Source organism: Pinus tabuliformis, chromosome 5_2 (genome assembly GCF_031772625.1).
Source record: "Pinus tabuliformis cultivar Carrire ecotype Pingquan chromosome 5_2, CPIR1, whole genome shotgun sequence".
NCBI classification, from domain to species: Eukaryota; Viridiplantae; Streptophyta; class Pinopsida; order Pinales; family Pinaceae; genus Pinus; species Pinus tabuliformis.
The window spans coordinates 759,043,664-759,069,730 of NC_142306.1; the positions used below are offsets into that span (position 1 = coordinate 759,043,664).

The window sequence follows — 26,067 nt, forward strand, 5'->3', positions numbered from 1 at the left end:
TTTGGGTTGGTCAAACAAGTATTTCAATCCACCATGATTTGTCATCAACAAAAATCTCCTTCCTAATAAGTAATGTCTCCACAATTTTGGTGCATGCACAATGGCTACCAACTCCAAGTCATGAGTGGCATAGTTCATTTCGTACTCATTCATTTTCTTGGATTCATAGCATATTACATGTCCTTCGTGCATTAAGCATCCACCAAGTACCTCATTACAAGAACCAATAAAAATTACAAAATCATTTCATGGGTTAGTTATTCTCAAAATAGGTGCACATGTGAGTAAACTTTTCAACTATTCAAAACTAGATGCACATTTAGGTGTCCATTGAAACTTCACACATTTTCCTTGTAAGGTAGTGATGGGATTTTCAATATTTGAGATGTTACAAATTAATCTTTGATATTAGCCATCCAACCCCATAAACGATCTGCCCTTTCTCACATTCTGGGGCGTGGGCCATTTCATTAATGCTTTGATATTTTCTAGATCCATAACCACTCCTTCTTTTGAGATTACATGACCGAAATAGTGAACCTCAATTTGAAAGAACTCACACTTGTTGAGTTCGGAATATAATTTACAGTCTCTAAAAAATTGTAGAATATCTCTTAGGTGGTCCTCATGCTCCTTTTCATTCTTTTAATACACTGGGATTTCATCCACAAACACTGACACAAATATGTTTAAGTATGGTTTGAGCACATTATTCATCTGGCACATAAAGGTTTTTGGAGCATTTGTATGCCTAAATGGCACTACTATAAACTCATAGTGACCAAACATTGTCCTAGATGTCGGTGAATTTATTCCTCCTTGATTCTGTCCTGATGATAATTATTCCTTAAATCAATTTTGGAAAATATAGTGGCCCCTCAAAATTGATAAAATATATCATTGATCTTGGGATGTGGGTACTTATTTTTCACAGTCACCTTATTTAAATTTCTTTAATCAACACAGAGATGCATTGTTCCAGGTTTATTTAAAAAGGAAAGTGTCAGGGCTCCCCATAGTGAAAAATTGGATTGTATATACCCTTTTCGATTAAATCCTTCAGTTGCAATTTTAATTCTACGACCTCGGGTGTGCTCATTTGATAAGGGGTATTTTCTGCTAGTGATGTTCCCATAATTAGTTCGATTGTGAATTCAATGTCTTTGTTGGGTGGAATTCCTAGAAATTCATCTGGGAACACATCTTTATACTGATTTAATACTAGGTAATTTGCAAAGTCGTATGCACTAGTTTCTTTCTCCTTTGCGATTTGGATGGCATAAAGGGCACAACATCTTTTGTTGCAGCTCTTTACTTGCATTGTTGAGATCATTTTTAGAACCATCGGCCTCTTGACACCTTGTAGTGTTATTAGGTTACCTTCATCACTGAACAACTCTAGTACTTTGTAATAAAAATCCACCTTCACCCTGTGGGCTGCCAACCAATCCATAGCTACCAAAACATCGTCTAATCTCAATGGAAACAAATTCAATTTGACTGCAGTACTGAAGCCCCTGATTTTTATAGGGTAAGAATCAACCATATTTATTATCCGTCTCTTTGTCCTAGTGGCTAGCTAAAAAAGCCATGATTCTTCATGGGTTTTATTTGGCAATTCACATTTTCCCACAATATTAGGGATACTATAGTTGAAATTAGATCCTATAGCAATTAAAAATGAGTCTGGTGATATTTTTTACCATACCTTTGATTTGAAAAATCATTGCTTGTTGGTCTTCCTGCATATTATCCAATGCAGTGTACATCCCAGGGATGCTCTAAGCCACATCGTTCATAGTTTTTTCCTCTTGTATGTTATATAAATTCTTGCCAGTATTTTGAATTATAGGACAATTTATTCGGAGATGGTTCTCTCCACATTCCCAGCATTGTATGCTCCCTTTTCTGGATCCTTCAACTTGTTCATTCACTGATTTATGAGGTGTATTTCTATTGATTGTGAAAATTTTCTAATGTTCACATTTTTTAGGTTAGTAAACTTTCCACCCTTTCCCCCTTGCTTATATCCTCAAGTTCTTTGGCCCCTCCTCTACCTTTCTTCTTCCAAGCAGTTTGGAACTAATTCTTATCCTTAGTATGTTCATAAAAATGCTTGGTATTTTGAATTCTTAGGTTCATCGAATTCTATTTTGTCTCGGTATGCATGTGGTAACCCACTAACATACCTTAGGATCTTACTCTTCTCATCCTTGATGTAAGGTACATAACTTATTAGTTCCAAGAATTTGTTGGTATACTCCTCAGGTTTCATCTACCCCATTTTTTGTTCATATAATTCCTTGGCTCTGCTATAATAATATTTCTCGTGAAGGTACTTTTCTCAAAGGTACTTCTCAAACTTCCTCTGTGTTAGCTCCTTCTCTTTGATGCCTTTGATGTTCTTGAAGTCCTCCCACCATATATTAGTGTTTCCCTTTAAGCTGAAGAAAACCACCTTGGCCTCCATGTTCTCAGAATAATTATGTAATCTAAAGTACTTCTTTATTCCCAAGAGCCAAGCCTCTACATCTTATTCTTTATTTTATTCTCCATTAAAGGTAGGTGGTTTTTATTTCTTGAATTATTATTTCATATAAGTACTCTTTCTCTTCCTTTGATTATAATGTCTCATGCCCGCACAGTTTGATGATCTATTAGGGCTACTTTATTTTCTTTTTGGTGTATTGAGCATAAATGTTCCCCCTTATACATGTCTATGACTCTTTCATGATTGGCTTCCTTCTTCCTTTTTGTTATCCAACTCGTGCCTTTCGATGTCTGGTGAACTATTCTTAAGCTTATACCTATCCTGATGGCTGGTACCAATCCCCTATTGTCTCTTTCTTTGCAAACCTGACAAACTCTACAATAATATGACATTCACTTATGCTTTCTCTCTAACCATATTTTTGTTATCTGCCTTACAACTTTGCATTTCATCTCTTAGGCTTCTAAGAGTGTCCATCAATTCAGGATTGTCCTCTTCTTTCATCTTACTAATTGACTCTTCTTCGGGGACTTATTGTCTTATATTTTCACTGGGCTATTAAAATATGTTGTTGATTCTTTCCCTGTCTTGTTGTATCTTGATGTTTGTCAATCTACTTTTACATACACATGGATGTTATCCAACCATAAAGGAAAAAAAAACTAACACAAATTCTCATCACCTTGGTCTATATTGACCTAAAACACCAATTTTCAGTTAACACATAAATAATATCCCATTAATAATTCCGTGAAACCATGTATTTCAACAATTTGTGTTTTCAATTCCATCACAACTCTTTCACAAAAAGGAATGTAGCAGATCAAGCATATCAAGCATTTATCTAGAGTATGCATGTGAGCATTTTTAGGTCTATTTATTGAACATAGAACTATAATACCACCTTGTAAGATACCCCATATCACCATTAGTCTCCATTATGGTAGAAAGAGGACAGTTACTAAGCTAACCCGACCTCCAAGTTTCCAATTATGGAAATGGGGTCTACATTTATTTGTCTTTTCAAAATCTCTCAAAACGTAAAATGGACAACCTCATTATGTTTATCTCATCGAGACCTTTCCAACGATATAAAATTTTCTTCAATCCAACTCTTGGATCAAAATATATAGACGTTTAAATATTTGGCCTATTAACTTCTACCATGTCATACTAACTTGCCACGTTTCACCCACATGTCCCCACCATGGCAACCACATGGCTATTTAAATTAATTCCATGTCATCATCCCAAGGTTTGTGTGGCATCTGTGCCAACAACTGTTGACTTATTCATGACGATCAATACTCATGAGATCCTCATTCCCTAGGCCCTAATATATATATCAAGCATGTGAGCCCCTTTGTGCCACCACACCCCTGAAAGAAAAACTTGAGGATTTACTTTGAAATCTCTCATTGAACCCACTAGGGAAGAACCTTTGGGGTTACATGTAAGTTCCACTTTGCCATCCACCATGCCTGCCAGGGAGTGTTTTTGAACCAATCATGTGAGGTCTAACCTCTATCATGGACCCCTCCTCCTACGTATTACATCACCTACCCTAATAACCATGCACATGAGATCCAACATTGCCACATCGCGGGAATACAAATTGGGTGGGATAGTACCAAGCGCCATAGGAACTTGCCAGGGTAGAGGTACCACAATGACGTCACGATTTTTATTCCTCGAGGTGACTTCATAGGTACTAATCATTAGGTTTATCCAACGACACTAGCTTCTCCAGGCATCCAACGACCACAATTTCCTCCTCCTCCACCCTTGGATGTGCAGCCTGGTCACATTCCATATAATGCTCAAACTCCCTTTCTCCTTCAAGCATTGGATTTCCAACCCCCACAACATAGGTGTGTATATGGTTTAGGATTATCCTAGTCCTCAGTTCTCGGTCATGGTGCTTTGTTTCACATGGGCTAATTGTAACTCAAGGGCTAAACTACTTAATTCCTTGAGAGCTCAGCCCTTTGCAACCATATATATAAATATATTGTTGTGAATCCCTTTATATCTATCCTACCTGAGATTATGATGCAAGCACATATTGATAGCCATACTATCCTTCTTGAGCTTATAGTAGCTTCAATTCAGCCTGCTAATAGATTTGTATATACATAAATGTGTGTTTGATTTACAAATAAACAAACATTATCCTTCTTAAGCTTATTATGGTCTCGACTTAGCCAATCCTAAAATGCATTTACATACTTTTGCATAGTAGCAAAACTATCCATCCAAGGCTTCCAAAATTTACAAATTAGGGCTTAATGGCCATATTAATTTTACTATAGGTATGAAAAATTTAACAAAGATCTGTCCATTTCTTTTGTACTCAGGACATCTAGACCATAATTCATGTTCTGAAAGAACACATAAAAAAACCCATTTTTGGGGACATTATCAAGGAATTCATCCTTTCACTTCCACACAAGAGAGAGGGCATTCAATGCCATGATTTGGAGCCATTTATTATCCATTAAACCTAGAACAAACTACATATACAATAAATAGAAAACTTCAAGAATTTAGCTCATAGATATATGACAAAATTCCATAAAATGACTATAAGCATTCAAGAATTTCATTCAATAAGTTCACGCACCAACATTACACAACAATGAAACATCATTTTGAGCTACCTATCAATTTCTTGAGAGAAATTCTTTAATTCTATAGTTCTTAGCTCATTATATCTTGTTTGAAAATTTCATATATGAATTGTGTGGAAGTTTTCCCTACTTGACGTTTCAGGTGGACACTCCACCCATCTTCTGGGACTAGAAAGAAGATAGATATTAAGCATGAGAAATGATCAAGCTTTTCCATTTCATCTCATTTAAAATAAAAGAAAATGGAAAAATGAAGATGAGACTTCAATTTTCCAGCCAACCATAGCGCTACTATAGCCATAATCACTTATGACAATCACCCCCATGCCAGATCCATGATCTAAGGGGAATATACTTTCAAAAAATTTAGAAAGAAGCCTTACTCAATCCACAGAGGATAGGAAATACATATGACATTCGGTGGTTTATCAGCTAGTCGGGAACATCAAAATTCAAAACAATGGGTGTTTATCAGTTGTGTCAAGCACCTGAAGAGTGGTTTCTCAACTAGTGCTTGGAAAGCACTCATTCTCATTTCCTCTTAATGCTCTTGCACTCCTAGTCACAATTTCTTCTTTCAAGGAATCTGATTCCCTCAACTCATAGCTCCTTCCATATTTCCTCATGAGCTTCACCAAGAGGAGGTCTAACCCCCACATTATTGTGAATTTTACTTTTTATTATTTCTTCAAGGTGCCTCTTCATTTTCCTCTTAGACTCTTACTCGTATTTTTCTTATTATCTGCACCATAAAAATAATTGAAGGTGCCAACTAACCCCACCTGGGTTTATCTTTCTTCTTCCCTCCTAGATCACAGATATGTGGTTCCACTCTTCAGACCATTACATAAAAATACATTCTTTTATTATATCAAGTATCATTACATTACGAAAATTAGAGGGAAAGCATACCAGGGGTGTCACATTACATATAATTTAAATTTTTTCATGTACAAAGTATTTTTGTTTTTTTGTGATTGTTGATATTACCTCCAAAATTATGGCAATGACCATTACTTATTTTATGAGCACTTACAAATTCCACAATTTCTTGCATTCACATCCTTATATTCCACCATATGCTAGACAACCTCATTTTTTATCTTTGGCTTGAAAATAATTGGAAATTTGAGCTACCTCCTTCTCACTTGTCCACTTAGCTACACAACCTCCTAAATCATAAATTGGTCTTGACCATATTGTTTTTTAATATTTCTTCACATATTCTTTCTTATTAAAGAATTTAACATCTCCTTGAGAGGGATAACTCCATGTGTTACCATGCTACAAAAAGGATACTTGAATTATAGGGTTTAAAACAAGCTAAGGGAATTCAACCTAGTAATAAACATCTTGGTTATTCACAAAGTGTGTGTTCTCCACAATAAGAGATCCACCTGCTCTAATAGTAGTTATTAGGAGTTAAAACTATGAGATAAATAATAAATCAAAAATAGAAAAATATACAACAACAAAAACATATAAATCATGATGTCTATTGGGGTTATATTGGGTGTCCGAAATTCGATTACTTGAATCACCACTGCTTCAACTGATTAAGTTCCTTCTATTTGTTAATTACTGAACAAATTATTTGTTGTTTCCTACAGTAAGCACCGAAAATAATGCACTGCAACCTTCACCTATTAAATTATAAGTGGAAACAATATGCTGAGCAAGAAATAAATACAGAACACATTACATCGTTATTTTTGGACAAAATTCTCGGGAAAGACCTAATGCGGGAAAACCAGTGCAACAACTGAGGGTTTTATTATTAAGTAGTACTTTTTTGAATACAATCTCTAGATGCCTTGCTGGCTATCTAGTATAGAGAATATCACTGACGAAATAATCGTGAGAAGTACCTCACACTATCACAGATAGTCGCGACTGATCCAGCCACAGAATGGCTTGCCCCTTGTTGCCTTTGCACTGCCTCTCCATAGTCACTGCGTTAGCCCAACATCACAACATCTAGGGAAAACATCACGCTCTTTGCTGATTGATTTTCCTCCCAGGAACTTCAATTTCCACCTCTCAATGTCACACCCCAGCTTCCAACTTTAAAAATCGATTCCTTAAGAAAAAATATAGACCTGATCAAGGCTCTACATTACCTCTATGTCAACCTACATTGTCTAGCTTAGTCTCTACGCTGCCTCTCCCAGATCTCTCTTTGCCTCCTCTAGTGAGTATTCCCGAATCATGAGGAATCTCCAACAGGTACTATCCCTGCCCCTCACTGCAAAATATCACTTTGAATTCTCGCCTCGGAAATTGCTCCGCTTCATAAATTCGATCTTCTGATCTCAACTCAATGTGTCTTCTAAATGCCCATCAAGCCTCCTCTTATAATCCTTTTGTTGAGAACCAACGACCTAGATTAGATCCTAATCAATGGCTTAGATCATTTTGGCTTGATCCTTGTCTTGTTCTAGAAGTTTCACCCATAGTTAGATTAATGCCCTTTGATTATTTTAATTTCCTAAGTTTAGACTTAGGCACAATTTAAAAATAATTAATTATTTTAATAAAATGGATTCCAAGTGGAATTTCCCAAAACTATTTTTGGGTATTGTGGAATACATGTTTCCTAGCCTTCCTGCAAATTTTGAGGCTTAGAGCACATCCGATGCTACCAAAAATCAATAGTGTGGTTGTGTAGAATGGTTGTTATATCCCACACCTAGGTTCAATTCCCTTCCAGTGACATGAAGATGAGAAACATTGATGTAATGGCTATGTGCCTATAAATATTTTTGTATTGACCCTCACTCTCACCTTTGGGTTGAGAGAGAAAATGATTTTCCTTGAAAAAAATATATAAATCATGACAGAAATTTTTTGGGAAAATCCCAATCAAGGAAAAACCAAATTGTAGTAGATCTATTACATAGTCTAAATACACCTTACAATGGAGGTTTCCTATCCTATTTATAGGCTTCATTTCGTACAATACCATGGGTCATGAATAGACTAAACAATTTTGAATCTATGATTGAATCAAGTTTAACTAACACCTAGGTCTACATCTAGACTTTACCAGCAAGGGTACAATTGCTTAACTAACTCTTATAGTCATATTGCCATTTAGTTTACAAATTTCCATCTCCAATATTATTTTCCTTTTTTTTTTTGTCATGGCACTTATGCTATCATTCTCATGCTTTGGCACACCAAGTGATCTCCTCTCCAAATCTTGCTTTTGTGGCTACATAACACCCTACCAAACCTTTATTTTCTCTCATGCCAATTGCATCCACAATCAGATCCTAATTGGGCCTCTCTCTATTAATTTTAAGCTCAACATATAATGCACCAACATTTGGTACCACAACCACTTTATCTAGGCCATGATCTCTTGGCTTTGACATCAATTATTAGAGATAAAGTATAAGAGAAATAAATGATAAGAAACTTGTCACACATAACAACAACATGCATAAATCATGACAATAAATTAATTTTGGCAAACCACAATAAGGGAAAAAACATATTGTAATATATTTATTGCATGATCAAAATGAACCTTACAATGGAGGTTTCCTAGAGTATTTATAGGCTTCATTACATGCAATACCATGGATCACAAATACCACATTCATGAAAACAATGTACTCTAGAATAAACAACTTTAACTCTATGTCCGAGTCAAGTCAACCTAATAGTATAGATTAATAAGTGACCAAAGTACCATTAACTGAAAGAGGTTACATTTTTTATCTACATGGTTAGTACACCATGTATTGAGGAAAAAGATATACATCGCATAGTAGTGCATTAAATGTTATGTAGGTGTGAATATATATCATTGGATTTAACGATTGTGTATCCTTATATAAATATATATAATCATTCAAATTCAAAAAAATAGTTGTATACAAGAATAAACTAAACTATTTATAAAAATATTATCATTCCAATTATTTAAAATTATAAAACTTAACAAATAAATAAATAGTTTGAAATCTTAGTAAAATGTAACAAGTGCCATTGTAGTTGTTATGTCCCTGCCGAGAAGGTATTGTTGGTACGTTTAAGATTTATGTTCTTGAATTATCATATGCAAAAGAGATTGTAAGGGATGTTAGGTGGGATGGTTACTTACTAACGATCAGTTCAATAAGTCTCACTGAAGTTTCCAATAAATTGACAAAAGTTTCTAGGCGTGTACATCCAAATAGGGGAAAAGGGAGGTGGTGATTGGTATGAAATTTGGAGAAAAACAAAAATGGCTGACCTAGGACCTCGTGCTGTTGAATTATTTTGGAGACAAATGTTGCATGGAGCAAGTGTGGCGTAGCCACGCGGTTGATGGGCCAGATCTTAGGTTGGGTGTCGAGGTTTATGTGATATTTCTGAGGCAGAGGGTTATTTTGGTTTTCAGTTTTCATTTTACTATGTTTCATCTACCTTAGTGATTTTTGTTTGGATGACCAGATGCATCCTCTTATGACTTCCATCTTTTACCATCTCCTGACCTCGTGCTGGTTACATTTATTTGTTTTCTTTCTAGGTCTCCCTGTTTTTCTGGGGGTGTTATGTGGAATTTTGCATCTACGGATAAACACAATTTCCCTAGGTGGGTAGCTACACCTAGAACAATAGATTTAAAGAGTTTAACCTTTTCCTATAGAAGAAAGATAAGACAAGGGACCTACTTGTTATCTTTTGCTTCCCTTTGTCTCCTTTGAATAGCTCCCGTCACGCCTTCTCGAACTAAATTCGCTCGATAAGTACTTGCAATCATAGACAAAGGACCAAAACCAATCAAAGAAAGAGATCTATCTACTATAAGAAAATGGAATCAAAAGCATTTACACATAAAATCATCATACATAAAGACAAGAATATGGGAAAAGGTGTAAACAACTTTTTAATTAGAAGGAAGAGTTACAACCAAAGAATTCTGATCCTGTGTCACTCATCTAGCTTGAGTTCCATCCTTCATTACACCAAAAGCACAACACTCTAGCAGTATAATAATACTTGCTTACAATCTCAAACCTCAAACCAACAATATCTCCTCACAAGTTCTTCAAAGTCCAGCCCCTGATCACGATGATGAGTGCTCAATTTATAGGGAAATGGAGGTGGTTTTGTCATAAATTGGGCATTGAATGACTTTCCAATTTGGGATTTAGTTTCCATGGACGAAGGGATGAGAGAATAGGAGGTTATTTGATTCATTCCATATCTAATTTTGAGCTCATAGGAGAGGATAATAAGTGGGAATATTCTAGAATGGTCTAGAATGTAGGAATACTCCTAGAACCCTATGAAGGTTTCACTCAATCTTGCCCAGTGTAGGTCAAAGTGGCCTTAGGTTCTCTAGAGAGTAGGCTTGAATGGGCCTAAGTGCTATGCAGTGCATTTACCTCTAACTAAGGCTGCATTGGTCCCTCAAGGAGTCATTTCAGGATGTCTTCGCGCCAGGAAACTCTCAAGAATGATGGCAATCAATGTGATGACTTGTCTAGGGCATGTAGCAACTGAATTAGGGTTTGATGAGCCCTAAAAGTACTGATCTGAATTTTGGGAGTGATGTGCCCAAATAGACCTGTAACATTTTCCCTTAAGATAGGGGTTTTTCCCTGGCCGAGAGCCTGCATCTTGTGTTCATTGTTTTTATGATCTTCATTGTTTTATGGTTTTGCTAATTGTTTGATGAAAGAGAAAATAATAGGAAATATAAGAAAATTTTAATATAATATCACAAGAAATTATTAAGTAAGAGAAATCACCCTAAGTGTTCCCATATATATTTCTCAACACTTTCCTCCCAACCATTACTCCTGACACAGGGGTTCTAGTTTTTGCCTCCCTACACACCTTGAAAATAAATCACACCACACGAAAAACACATTATGTCGTAAGCCATCGACTCCACCTTGAGATCAAGTTGCATGTTCATGTATGCAAAGGGACAACCATGCCAATCCAAAGATTTACTCCTTTTCTTGTAACAGGCTGGCAGGCACAACACCTTAACCCATAATTTGTGTTGGGATTCACCGCCATTGGGTAAAATTATATATATATATATATATATATATATATATATATATATATATATATATATATATATATATATATATATATATATATATATATATATATATATATATATATATATATATATATATATATATATATATATATATATATATAACACATTAAACATTATTTTTAAATATTTACATCCACTTTACTATAGAGATTATTACTATGTAAATAAGCTTCCTTACAATACCATGGGCCAATGCCATGCCTTATCAATACCATATGCCCAAAAAGCTATAAGTCATGTAGCCTAGATGAAACCTGATGTCTTGGCAGGTAGCCTACATGACACCTGGATCCTTGTTGAGTTGGTATCTTAGCAGTTAGCCTAGATGATACATAGAACCCTATTAAGGTTGGTGTCTTAGCAGGTAGCCTAGATGACACCTAGTGTCTTGGCAGGTAGCCTAGATTAAACTTGTATGCTTGTTGGGATGGTACATTGGTAGGTATCCTATACAGTACCTAGATGGGTTGTTACCCAAGTTAGCCTAGATGGTATTTATATCCCTAACATTGTGCATGATGTTTATGATACTCTTCTTATGAGAACTCTTCACAGAGTCCTTGTACCAGTTGTACAATTATGAATACCTCTCTAGTTAAAAGGAGGTGTTGAAAATGTAACCATGTTCGGTCTTCAAAATTTTCATTGTATTTATTCCATTTTGCATATCTTATATATCTATCAAAAGAAGAAATAAAATAATTATTTTTCAATCATGGGTTTCATGCTCTATTTAAGTGGTCATCTAGGTCTAGGATGCATTTCATGGCCCTTGGATTTGTCAAGTCAATAAGAGATGTGTCATGAGTCAAGAGAGTCTTTGTCCTGTTTATAAGACCCTATTGGGCTATTTATAACAGGAAAGAGGAATTATTTTTGTGTCAAAATTGTCAATATTGACCTCCAAGACCAAGTTCGTCCTACAAGTCCATGTCTTTCTAGAAGAGGTTATTCGACTCCTTGAAAAGGGTATAAGTACAAGTGATTTCGACCTCATTAGAAACCCTTCTAATAAGAAGTTCAATGTGCAATAGCAAAGTGAGAAATTCAAGGAAGAAGCCAAGAAAGTCAAAGGAGAGATAAGTTGAAGCAAGGACGAAGGAAGATTGAAGTTCTAATCTAGTTTTTGGACTATTTTATTTCACACATGTGAAATTAGAGATGTTGTAGGGAGAAGTTGAAAATCTATAGTAGGTCCGAAATTTAGATGTTAGGGACCAAAATTTTGAGTTCGCAGTTGTTCTGGATGGGTTTGACCCTTGTTCACTTAGTTTGACTTTAACTAGTTGGAAGGGTTTTTCTTGGAGGGCTCACTTGGTTCTTGGAGGAGGCCTTGGTCTAGGTTTTTTGGTCTTGGATTTCTCATTTGAAGTTGTTTCTATAAGAAGAGAATGATTTGGACTGGGTTTTCCTTTAAGATAGTGGTTTTTCTATGGCTGAGAGCCTGCATCTTGTGTTCATCATTCTTATGATCTTCGTAGTTTTATAGTTTTGGTAATTGTTTGATGCAAGAGAAAATAATAGGAAATAGAAGAAGAAGTTTATATAAGATCACAAGAAATTATCAAGTAATAGGAATCATTGTAAGTGTTGTCATATAGATTTCTCAAGGCTCTCCTCCCAACCATTGCTCCCGACATAGGGGGTCTCATTGTTGTCTCCCTACACATCCTTGAAAACAAATCACAGCAAAGGAAAAACGCATTAGTTCGTAAGCCATCGTCTCCACCTTGAGATCAAGTTGCATGCAAAAGACAACTATGCCACCACCAATATTTACTTCTTTATCTATAACAAGGTGGTGGGCGCAACACCTTAGCCCACGATCTTTTTTGGGATTCACCCTCATCAGGTAAAATTATTATCTCTATGCATGCATGTACGTATGTATGTATGTATGCATGCATGTATTGTATATGTATATGTATACATACATATACATATACAAGGATAGGAATAACTAAGGAGGACCATTATCTATATGTATGTATGTATGTATGTATGTATGTATGTATGTATGTATGTATGTATGTATGTATATGTGTATGTATACATACATATACATATACATGCATGCATACATACATACATACATATAGATAAAGGTCCTCCTTAGTTATTCCTATCCCACAATCTCGGATTGAAAGTATATTTTTTTCTTTATCCAAATTGATCTTGATGTCAAGCCTGGTATTATCGCCTTCTCCTAACACATTCTTGTTTATGAGAGCCAAAAAACCAAAACATTTGAGACATTTGAGATGAGTTATCGCAAGAACATATCAATTTTGATGTAGAGAGAGTTGATGAGGATATCCATCAAAATCGAAACCTCTGCCTGCAACTCCAATTTCTAGGCAATGCCCCACAATGTCTTCTGGGAAATAGACTTTGAGTCCCTCTATGCAACATTTTCATGAGTAGAGAGTGCAAATGGAATGGCTCCAGCTATGCTTTCCTCCACCTTTGGAGGACTAGCATTCTCATCTGCAAGGCTCGCTTCCTGCGCATTGGCTCTAAGATGGGGATTATGATGCAGGATAAATGTGAGAATGATGAGTAGTAATAGAGCAATTGGCACAACCCACTTCCTCATCTTCTTCGCTTGCAGAGGCACTTGATCCTACACACTCCAAACTAAAACCTTACCCCCTAACACTTTTAGCACCATCTTCACAATGAGAGAAAATGCCCCAAATATTTCTTAAGGAAATATCTCAACCAATAATAATTACTGGTTAAATTAACTACCATTTAAATTGGTTTAATCCCTTCAAATCACAACTATGAATGATGCCTTTAATTTTCAATTCTACTATTCATGATTCTAAAGGGTAGTGTGAAGCCTAGTACTACGACCCTATTATCAAGTCGATCTTGTAGCTTTGATCATAGAATTTAATGAAATTGGATGTTTTTAGCCGAATAGATTATTCATTGAGAGTCAAAATGATTCACAGATACGTAGAGACTGGTAATTTTCTTCAAGTAGCTATGCAAATTGGTTTGGAAACTACCTCCCTTGTTTGTGGACAAGACATTAGGGCTCAAAACGAAATGGAGAGTAGCTTAAAAAGGGAGAGAACATGCCACCATTAGGAAAATGTTGGCCTTATATATCTACTGATGTTGGAGCTACTCACCAATTACAAAATTTGGGACCTTAGAGGAAGAATTTGAAAAGGGCCATGGTGGAGAGGCAACATTTGCAGTGTGGTCCACAACTATTTATGATCTTTAACTGTAATTTGTTCTAACTAGTTTTTTTTAATGATTTTACCCATGTAATTGGAAATTGTGCAATATGGTTGACTTTAGTGAAAACCGAAAAGAAGAAAATGTGCATGTTATATTACACTCCTTTTGTTCCCTTATTCTTTACAAGATGAAAAAGCTCCAAGAACTTGATATGATGAGAAAAAGACAATAACATGGTGTATTCATATGTTATCTTTTATGTTATTTCTATGCAAAGTTTCTTGAACTATTTAAACTCTTCAATTGCACTGTGCTAGCTATATTTGTTTTACGATTTTAGCCATATTATTGCAACTTGTGCTGCGTTGAAATTCAACTAAGGCACAAAAAAAGAAAATATGCATGGTTCCCCATTACAAAAAATGGAAAGTTTCTTATTTTGTCATGAGATTAAACATTGAAGAAACCTAAGGATTATTCTAAGAAAAACCATTTCAAATATCTTCTTCAAAGTACAATTAATTCCCCATTGAACATTAAACGAGATAGAAAAATGTATAATGGATTATGACAATTGATAAGATAATGCTTGTAATGCTTGTAAATGTCCTCATTATTGATGAAGATCACAACATGTGGATGCCCTTATATTGTAGCAACCAACAAAGAGGCAATTTATAGCATTTTATTAAAGAAACCTTATAATCAAGCAACTTCTAATGTCATATGGACATCTTCCTACTATTTTAGGTTCTTATATAGAGTTGAATGGGTGGTAACAAAATCCTCAATTCAAGCCACTACTACCAAAAGAGGAACAATCAAAAGTAAAACTTGTATAAGTTTGATCTCACACTCTTCATGTCCCTCAAAATCATATTCACATAACATTTTTAGTGATATATTGCTTAATATCAATGTTTCCGCTGACTACCAAAAGTTTTTAGCTCAAACAGAGAGAGTCCTAGGAGAGATTGTTTTTGTAGGGAAGATCAAAATTATAAGCATGATGATACCCTGTATAACAAGATTTTGTCCGTCTAAAAAGAAATGCAACATGAAAAACATGGATTCACAACTCTAAAAAATTGTATATTTGAATGTAAACATGAAAAACATGGATTCACAACTCTAAAAAATTGTATATTTGAATGTAAACATGAAAAACATGGATTCACAACTCTAAAAAACTGTATATTTGAATGTAAAATTAAATTTCTATTATCTTCGGTGCATTAGGTTCCCATATAATAAGACATGAACAATGCCAAAAAAAAGTATACACCATTCAACTATAAAAATAAAACCTAACAATGAGGAGGTTCGAACCATGACAAAATAATAAAAATGACATGGAATATGATAAGAACTTATCAGACAATAATGAAAACAATTAGTAATTTGCGCAACAATCCCAAAATATTAAATAAAAAAACCAATTCACCATAATAATAAAAATAACAAAAAATCCCTTTAACATTTTAGATGATGAAAATAACTCATCTCCAAATTATATTCTTTGACAATTTCCCAAAATATTAAATCAAAAAACCAATTCACCATAATAAAAAAATAACAAAAAACCCTTTAACATTTTAGATGCTGAAAAAAATAACACATCTCCAAATAATATTGTTTGATAATCTGTCATCTATTCCAATTATTTACTTAAGGAATAAGTTTGATCCAACCAGATTTGAGATATAATAAACTAAAATACCTTACAATAAATTAAAATAATGTAATAAAGACAACATAGATGAAAGCAAGTAGAAATATTTACACCAAACAAAACTTCCCCCACCAATAAATATGATTATTAACTTTTATACCCTTACAAATTCTTTCAATATATTCAAATGGGTTTGCTTTTCAGATAAATAGTACACTCAAAGCAATCACTTACAATTTACAATTTTGCCTAAATTATTTTAATTTATTCCAATTAACAATTTTACCTAAATAATTTGTTCCAATTATTTATTTTGAATGCAAAATTTTCTTTTAAAATATCTATATTCCAATTTCTTCCCATTACTCATTACTCAGAGGACATTACTCTGACCTCTTGATTTTTCATTTCTTCCCATCCACATCCTTATTTCTTACAATGTACCTCTAAATCACTCTACACTCATCTACCGTTCTAAATCACAGTACACTCATCTACCGTTCTATCGGAGTGTTGCTAGTTTTAAATCACTCTACACTCATCTACCGTTCTAAATCACAGTACACTCATCAACCGTTCTATCGGAGTGTTGCTAGTTTTATTTTGATAGGCCTTGATACATACAAACTTCAAAAAAAAAAGGGTCTGCACTCAAGTAACTGGACTTGTGTTTCGCTGACATCATCTCGCTGCGGCATGAACTAAAACCCTCACAGAATGTTGGCGAAGCTTTCTTTCTACTTTTATCATCACACCGGAACGTCGCTTAGAGATGTTGAATTGAGCCATCCGTTTGACCGGCTTCCCCTCAGAGTTTCTTCAAGAAGCCTGTCATGAGGATCAGCGATTGCGGCACACTCAGTAACTTCTACACTACACTCATCCATAAATGCAGCCATATGGACGTCAGGGAGCGTAGCTTCACCTGCCAGAATTTGACACACTCTCCGTATCCCTAACCTTGCCTCGGGCTCGGTATTGGAGCACAATAATCCTAGTTTCAACACCTTGTCCATTTCGCCTGCGTCGTATTCATTCCCCAGCTTCGGATCCGCCGCATCTAGCAGTCTCGCTTGGGCGTATAGCTCCCGAACCCACTCCACCAAAACCACTCGTTCGTCGCCGGCCGATAGATCCACGGGCTTCCTCCCGCACGCCACTTCCAACAGCAGAACGCCAAAGCTGAACACGTCCGAGCTCGGCGTAGCCTTCCCTGTCCATGTGAGCTCCGGCGCTATGTACCCCAACGTTCCCATCACTCGAGTCGTCTGCGGGTTTTCACTGTGTTCACACAGTCGGGCGAGGCCGAAATCCCCCAGCCGCCCGTTTAGCTCCGAATCCAACAGCACGTTGCTCGACTTGATGTCTCTGTGGATGACCCTCTTCTCCCATTCTTCGTGCAGATAAAGCAGCCCCGCAGCCACACCCTTCAAGATCGCGTATCTCTGAGGCCATGGCAGGATGGTTTTCAGGTTCCCAAATATGAGCTTATCCAGACTACCGTTGGACACGTAGTCGTAAACGATGAATAGCTGCTTCTGCATCCTGCACCACCCCCGGAGCTGAACCAGGTTCCTGTGCTGCATTCGGCCCATGGTGGAGATCTCTGCCACGAAACTCTTCATTCCCTCCGTGAACTCCTTCGTCATACATTTGACTGCGATTTCCTGACCGCTGGACTGGAGAACGCCTCTGTACACCTTGCCAAAACCCCCTTGCCCCAAAATGTTCTCGTCTTTGAACCCATTCGTGGCGATGCTTAGATCCTTGTAAGCGAATCTATGAGGCCAGAACTCTTCCTCCCATTCTTCGATCGTTTCTCTGTACTTGGCTTTTTTAAGAAACCAAACCGCAACCGCCAGCGAGAATATCAATAAAACCAGAGCGGTTACTGTAATGCCAAATATGAACCCCACTCTCGGATGCTTGTCATGCCTGTGATCAAACGAAGGGAGACGAGAGATATCGAGCGGGGGTGCCGTGCCTTCTGTTGTGAAGCTCCACGCGAGAACGTAATGGTCTGCTATGAAATTCCCCGTAGCCGCTGAAAAGCCAACAAACATCTTTTCTTGCAGAACGCTCCGCAGATTGATTTTTTGAGATATTAACGGCTTCTGCGGTCTTGGCAAGCCAGCCAACGTTATGGTAACGTTGAGCTGACTCTGTAGATGGTTGTAATCTATCCAGGCCTGTATGTTGTGTCCGCTGTTGAGGCTCAATCCATGGAAGTCTTCCCCATTCCAATATCCAGCAAGCGCGGTTTTCACCGAGATGAGGCTGTTGATATCCACGCCCACGTGGTTGTCATTGGGGTCATCCAATTCAACACTATGGACCGTATCGAACTCCACTGCGAACAAGTGATTGTCTGGGTTCCCGTTGCTAGTAATGTTTAGTAAGCCCAGATACTCAGATTGCAGACTGCCCGTGAGAGTTTTGTAAGGCGTGACGAAGAAGGCCATTCCGTGCCCGCCTTTGTCAGAGGGGGGATGCACCATGCTAAAAACAAAGGTAGTGCTGAAGGAGGAAAGTGTGTCGTTGGTTTTCATCTGCACTGGAGTTGAATACAACGCCCGGCCGAGTTTCCAATGCGTTAGATCTGTGAGGGCGACCGCGGATTGGGAGCGAATGAGTGAAGCATCTGCCTCCAAGATCAAGTTGGTTCCATTGAATCCGTCGAAGACAAAAGTGGTAGGCAAAACTGGCATGACGGGGGAGCTGAGGGCTACGGGAATGAGGCTGATCGCCCATACTGCTAAAAAATGGGGAGAGAGAGCGTTTCTTCTCAACGACTCCATGTATTTTTCTCTATCACCATGGAAGCAGCATTACATGAGATATTATAGGTACAGTCCGCCGACACCATGCTTTCTCGGGAGAAAATCGAAGACAGAAGCAATAGGAAAAACTGGTATGAAAGGGGAGTCAAAGGCCAGGCGGATTAGAGAAAATGGTCGGACGGGGCGAATTCTTCGAATCAGTATGTACTATGTAGTACATTATCGCAGCCATATAATCAACGCAGTAGACATCAATTTATTACACAGATTATCCATTATTCCTTTCACATTCAGTTTTTCAAACTTCAAATTTTATTTAAAATTATTATTACCATGGTTAATTATAAAAAATAAAAATAAAATAAATTATGATATATAGATATATAATTTTTAATTATAAGCTATATTCAAAAAAAAATATGATAATTCATTTCATTATTAAAATAGTTTATATTATTTTATGATATTTTAGATAAATATTTTTAGCATTAATTATATTATTAGGATATGTTTTGAATCAATTAATGTGGTTTATCTTAGAGACAAAGTTATCTCATTTTTTTTTCGAACATGTTTTGGGTCATAATTACATCAAAATTTATTTGTAACGGCAATTCAAATCATTCAATGTGATTCATCACCATAAAATAATCACAAAAACCTAAATTCAATAATCCTAATTCTTTTTCCTAATAATTATTAAAAATAACATTAAAAAATCCAATTTCTATGAACTGAATAACAATTTCACATAACAAATCTATGAAATACAAAATTAATTTAAAATATTAATATATCATCATTTAGATATAAATTCAAAATATTAATATACTATAATTTTTGTCCTTGCTCTTTAGTCACCTGCCTTTAACATAAAATAAATTCCTTATGCGGACCTCAGTAATAAAATCACAAACCGCAATCGTGTTAAAAATGTTTATAATCAAAAACATGACCACAAACAAGTTTCTGCTAGGAAATTGATAATTGTCCTGGGCTAAAATCCAAATTAGGTATGATTAAGATATAAAATGTACAGGTTACACTTTATAACAGAACAACAATAATAAAAGATTAAAAAAATTGAAAGTAGAGCCGAAAGTAGAGTCAAGATGCAAATGAATGATAATAGCAACTTTAAGCGATAAAATTGAAAGTAGAGCCGAAAGTAGAGTCAAAAGATGCAGATGGATGATTGCTTTCACATTAATCAATGACACTAAACGTACTTCAAGCGACAAAATCGCAAAACTCTTTTTCATCATCGCTTCCTTAGAAATCGCTGCAATGAATTAAATGATTCCTAAAAGCCTTGTACCTATTACCTATTTCAACCAATTACAAAGCAAAGATTAAAAACAAAGCAATAATAAAACATGTAACAACAACATATTACCTATTTCAACCAATTATAAAGCAATAATAAAACATATAACAACAACATATGACCTATTTCAACCAATTATAAAGCAATAATAAAACATATAACAACAACAGATAAGAAAGAAGATAAGTCAATCGTGGAAAACAAAAACCATATTGTTATAGATTTATCATATAATTAAAACTCAGTAAAACTTTTACATATAAATATATTTTATATTATAAACATTAGACAAATAAATATACAAATATTGGTATAAGATAGAAATATTATCTTAAGCACATAGTCAAGAGAAAGTATTTTAATTAAACATTAAATTAGGAGTTATTTTAGTTGGACTAAATCTCTCAAATCCAACTAATTAACAATTAAATAATTCTTATAATAATTATATTAAAAAATATTTTTTATGATGAGGAATCTCATTCTATATGCACAAGACAACAAGGAGATAATGCCTCCAACATCCTCAATTAACAAGTCTTTGTCTTTGATCTTCTTGTCTAAAAAACTCTTCATTAGTATCTCTAATAATTTTCCAGATCAAGTAGATTGAACTCCATCAAGCTATCCCATAAACTTTGTAAAGTTGTAGCTCTCAAGTTGAATTTCCACTCTTGAACACTTGAATCGCAAATCTCCCAAAGTTAATTACCGGACTACACCATGTCACTAACCTCATTAGTAGACCACTCTCATGTCTTCAACAATTAATGAGGGATAATTCCCTAGATCTATAAAGGTGGAGCAAGTAAACTTGACTCCGTCAAGTTACCGGTGTTTATTTGGGCTCCAGCTTTATGGGAACCCATGGTTTTTCCCATGGTATTCGTCCCTGATGTAGCCTACTTAAAATCTGAACAAAATCATGTTTAATCGACCTACGAGCAAGTGGGATTAAGCAATGGTGTCTTTAGACACCACCACTTCTCTCGGTGCTCTATGAACATAGCATCTGGTAACATATCCAGAGTGGTAAATATGAGAGCTTGGTGAATATGAAAGCCTGGAGTTGAGCATGTAGCATGAATTTCCTGATAAAAATATATGTGTAGAAATTCATCACAAGTCTGCCTTTGGAGGTTTAGTCGAAGAAAGAAATGGACTCTCTATTGGAAAATAAAAATTGGGAGTTAGTGAAGCTTCCAAAAGGAAGAAATGCCCTACAAAAAAATGGTATACAATATTAAACATGAGGGTGAGGAGAAGGAAAGATACAAAGCAAGGCCGATGGTGAAGGGATTTTCTTGAAAAGAATGTTTTGACTTCACCTATTATTAAAACACCATCCATAAGAGTTATCCTTGGTCTTGCTACTACTTTACACTTGGAATGTGAACAACTAGATGTGAAAACAATTCTTCTTCATGGAGAATAGGTGGAGGAAATTTATGTGGAATAGTGAGAAGGGTTCATGGTAAAAGTTAAAGAGAACCTTGTCTGCAGGTTGAAGAAGAGAATTTATGGGTGGAAATAGGAACCTCGCCAATGTTACAAGAAACTTGATTCATTTATGTTAGAGAATGGCTTCAAAAGGCTAGAGGTTGATCATTGTGTCTACATCAAGAGGTATGCCAAAGAAATGCATATTATATTACTATTGTATGTGGATGATATGCTAATTGTTGAACATGATAAGAACATGCTTAATAGTTTGAAGAAATATTACTCAATTTGCAATAAAATATTTTGTTCTAACACAAAAAATATTGCACATGAGGATTATATGTGATAGAAAGAAAAAAGAAGTTGCAGTTGTCACAAGAAAAATATATTGAGAAGGTGTTGGATAGGTTCAATATGAAGGGGGCCAAACTAGTTGGTACATTGTCAGCATCACACTTCAAACCTATTGCTTCTTTGCACCCTTATGATGATAAGAAGAAGCGTGAAATGAGTAGAATCTCTTATGCTTCATCAATTGGTGGCTTAATGTACGCCATGGTATGTACCCATCTAGATATTACACATTAAGAGGGAGTAGTGAGTGGGTTCCTTACAAATCGAAACAAACAACATTAGTATGGGGCAAAGTGGATTTTGAGGTAGCTCAAGGGTACTAGTAATTATGGTTCATGTTTTGGTAATAATAATGTTGTTCTTGAAGGTTAAACATATATAAACATGGATGGAGATGTGGATACTAGAAATTCCATCATTGATTATTTATATACATTTGCATATGCAGTATTATTTTCGATGTATAGGTTGCAGAAAGTAAGAATCCTCTCCACAACAGAGGCAGAATACATAGATTCCACAAGCTTGCAAAGAGATGTTGTGGCGGCAACAATTTTTAGGAGAACTGGGAATAAAACGAGATAAATATTTGTTGCATTATAATAGTTATAGTGCTATTCATTAAAAAAAATCCCAACATATCATTCTAAGACCAAGAAAATTGATGTTCGATATCATTGGATTCATGAAGTGTTACGTGATGGGTTGCTACAATTGGAGAAGATACACACTACAAAAAATCCAACTAATAAGTTAACACAGATATTGTCAAGGGATAAGGAAGAGATTTGTAGAACCTTGGCTAGAGTAGTGAAAACAGGATGACAGGAATCTTAGGAAAGGGATTAGTAGCGATAAGAGAAAAGTAATGTCAAAAATATTCGATCAAACTTCTATTTGGTCCCATGTGGGAGATTCTTATGTGTTACCAAATCAATTCAAAGTTTTTTGCACCCATGGTATTATCCCATAGTATTGGGGCCATGGTATTGTAATGAAATAAATTTTTATATGAGGGTGTATGAAATAAAATCTATCTTACTTATGTGTTCCATGTTATACAACTAGGAAAATTTGATAGTAGCTATGAGCACTATAGCACCTGTTGGCACACTAAAGTTTGATGATGTTAGAAATAATTTAATGAATGAGGAGCTACAACACTAATCAATTACAAAAAACGAGAGAGGAGAAATTCTAGTCTTAGTTGATCATGGAAGGAAAATTGAAAACAATAGATATGGGCATTTAAAATAGAGAGGTAGATTGAAATCAAGAACACGAAGAATTGTTTTCATTGTGTAAGATAGAGGCATCGTTGTCACATATCGTATTTGAAGGATCTTTCTCACGATTGAAATAAACAAAACTATTTCACAGTTATAGGCTACAGATACAAATCAAGACTGATTTGGGTCACCCACACACATTATTGTCAAAGGGATCCAAGCCCTAAATGCCTATAGAAGTGATAACATAGAATCCATTCACCAACGATGGATCACTGCAAAGGAGACAACCCAAGTGAGTGAATTTCCACCTAAGGGAGGATGAAAATATAATGGAAGAAGCGTTGATCAATGAGAGAAATAGAGGACTAGCATAGACATATTAGAGAAGTGAGGGAAAAATACTAATTGTCTAGGAAAATCTGAAAAATAATACAAGGAAGCAAGCAATGAGTGAGGAGGTGGTGGTTATTATAGTAGAAAAATTAAGAGTTCTCTAGATAATATTTTTGTTAATTGGTAGCTCGACATAACATAGAGTAAGAGAAAGAAGATAAATTTCAAGGAAGTTGTATATTAGAGTACCACTACATATAGAAGAAGATTTGTATGATGTTTGAGTCATGGGCATGAGTTGTGTTGATGAGAGATTATGTGGACTAGGCAGTGTTGAAAATACATGCCAAGTATTGATTGAGTAAGATATAGAAGTTGAGAGATTGGTTGTATACATGAGAAATAATGTAATGAGTGAGTGACCTAAGGTTTTTAGTCCAAGGCATTTCCCGAGGAAGTTGTAAGACCTGATGTCTAGGAAGACATGTTACATGGTAGAATGCATTATTTTAAGGCCTTAATATCTTGCTCAGGTATACATGTAGTGCAGTAGTGCATGGAGTCATCAAGTTGTGGAATGAACCACTTGGACAAGTATCAAGGTGGCATTTGTACTGGTATCCTGGCTTGGGGGGAATGTGAGATCTCAAGTTTGATATGGTTAATTAATGGGACTTGGTAAATCTCCATAATTCAAGTTTAATGTGGGGATTGTTAAGGTGGATCAGGTAAACTTGACTCGATCTAGTTACCAGGGGTTTTTCGGGCCCTAGGTTTATGGACACCCATGGTTTTTCCTATAGTATTCATCTCTGATGTAGCCTATTTAATGGTTAAATAGACACATGTTAAATTGTCCTATTTTCCAGTGAGATCAATCAATGGTGTCTTTAAACACCAAAACATATCTCAGTGCTCTTTGTTCCTAACAATATCAACAGCTCTTGAGTTAACTAGAAAACTATCCATATTGAGTTTTACTTCCACTTGATCTATTGAAGATGCAATTGCTCCAAATCACAATCAATTCCCTGTTTGTAATCATTAAACTACTAGTCATTTTATGGACATGCTTCCATCTACAGAGTTACATGGATGCCAATTTTTGTACTCACTAGTGATTTAGGAAAGTAGTTTAGATATAGAATGTACTCTAGTTAATGTTACAACATTACCCTCATCTAATTGTAAAAATTCTTCATCATGTACATTTATTATACAAAAAAATAAAAAAATTCTTCTATTGAAAAATAATATATATCATCACCAATATCTTGTCAAATTCGTGCAAAAGAAATTGTAGCTCAAAAGAATTTATATATCTCTATGAAATTTAGCTCATTAAGCCTTTGATGTCATGATTCCATCTTTGAAGTCTGTAATTCATCATCCTCATAAATCCCCTATAAATCACATTTCCTCCTTGCAAAAAGCTCTAAAACTAGTGATGCAGAGGAAATTTGTCTCTTTTTGGAGCTTACACAACTCTAACTCCTCTCTTGATCAAACTGTTATGTATTCCAATCCTCTTTCCATAACGATGATGGTGTGTAACCCATCAAATTTATTCAATACAACTAAATAATATTTCTATATATATTGTTATCATAGGAAACTACTAGATAATGGCTCTGATTGGCCTCTTCCTAGAGTTTGCACTGGAGGACAACATTGTGCACACACACCACTAGAGATATATTTCAAGACATGTGCAAATCTCTTGCCATCTCTATCAATTCTCATGTTTTTCTTATCATATTTCAGCCAATGACGAACCACTAGGGAAAGAAACATGGAATCTTGGGTAGGGCACACTGTGTTCCATGAAGTTTTGAATTCCTGAACTTCATCTTCTCTTATACAAGATACTCAAAGAATATATGTGAAGTAGTTATTAATACTCTTTCAATAAGATCTAAGGGGATTTAAATTAAGAAATTCTATTAGCTTAGAGATGGTAGCTCACTATGTAACAATATATTCTCATACAAAAATTATACTCTCACACACCTACAATAATCTATCCATACAATAAATAATTATCACCTCTCTCATAGTCTTGGGCCCTCCCTTGATGGAGTTAAGCCCAAATCTATTAGCTTTGATACTAATTTAGAAAAAATTGCACACAAAAATATATTGCTTATTTTATTAATCATCAATAAATCCACACATATAAATACATAAGTATTGGCATAAGACAAAAACACTTTCTTAATCACAAAATCAACTAGTTGAGAGAATATCTCAACAAAACAATAAACTAGGAGCTATTTTATTTGGACTAAATCTCTCAAATCCAACTAACTAACAATCCAACAACTCATGTAACAATTACAATAACTATACATTTCATCATGAGGAATATCATTCAATATCCATATTAATACATTAGAGAAATTATGAGGTTTAAAATGGGTCTCCTAAGGAATATTATAAAATAATAGTGGAAATAATAAAATAAAATTAGATTACATCATCAAATTTTAGAGGGAAAAAAGACAAAACTACATTTTCAACTTATCTCCCTATGA

At 35.3% G+C, this 26,067-nt stretch overlaps 1 pseudogene; it reads right to left on the reverse strand.

Moving 5' to 3' along the window:
• Window positions 1-16,568: 16,568 nt before the first annotated feature.
• LOC149161497 (L-type lectin-domain containing receptor kinase IV.3 pseudogene) lies at window positions 16,569-18,979 on the reverse strand (annotated as a pseudogene).
• Between the last annotated feature and the right edge of the window lie 7,088 nt (window positions 18,980-26,067).